Here is a 993-nt window from a genome sequence, read left to right as displayed (position 1 = left end):
ACATAACCACCACCAAACTGTAATTCAGAGCTTTAATAGTAAACCACATTTTTCAAAAATGTCATCCCAAATCTGATTTTTATAGGCAATTGAATGGTTTTGAATCCAATGATTTTTATCCAACTCTGAAGTGTATGGTAAACTCACACATTCAACAAATTATTCTTTGAATTTGAATCATTAGAAAGGTGAGTGTTCTTTAAAATAGGCATGCATTTCAAGTAAAATACATGACCAGGTCCCTGTTTCAATGTGTAGCCAAGTTTAATTATATTTTCCCAGTATGTAAAGATTTCAATGAGTTCAAACATAATACATTTAACTTATCAGGTATTAAACAGTTAAAATTGCTTTAACTAAGCAATATTTAATGTTTTAGAGTGGAATATATAGATACAATGAGATTCAGACAATTATTATGTGTAAGAGTCTGTTTAATGTTGAACTTATCTTGCAGTTTTAAGTTTAACAATGCCGTAAAGTATCTATTATATGAAAAGTCATGTGCCTGAATAATAGTAAGCTAAGCCAAGCTTCTGTGGCACTGCCGAACAATGCACGGGACTGAAAGGTCAGTTTAAACTGTAAGGTCTGCACTTCAAATCCACCAACCGCTCCTCAGAAACCCTGTACATAGTCGCTATGGGTTGACACTTAACAACAACAAAGTCAAGCTTGTAGTTCTTCCTGTTTTTTCTGCAACAAAAATTTTTCTATTCAAACTTTATTATTCCATGTCTCAGTTTGTCTATCAGAAAAGAAACAACCAAACAAAATCCCCACGTTGGCATTCCAAAGGCTAATGATAAATGTGGAGTCCTGGTGTAGCACCGTAGGCTAAGCACTGAACGGTTAACCTCAAGGTTGGTGATTCAAACCCACCAGCCACTCCTTGGAAACCCTATTTAGTGTTTCTAAGAGTCAGAACTGACCCAATATATTTAATAACAACAACAAGAAATCATAAATGTATGCAGTAATGAAAGCAACCCT

Source organism: Chrysochloris asiatica, unplaced genomic scaffold (assembly GCF_000296735.1).
Source record: "Chrysochloris asiatica unplaced genomic scaffold, ChrAsi1.0 scaffold00141, whole genome shotgun sequence".
Lineage (NCBI taxonomy): Eukaryota > Metazoa > Chordata > Mammalia > Afrosoricida > Chrysochloridae > Chrysochloris > Chrysochloris asiatica.
The sequence above is the reverse complement of the archived record's forward strand: the minus strand, read 5'-3'. Positions refer to the sequence as shown.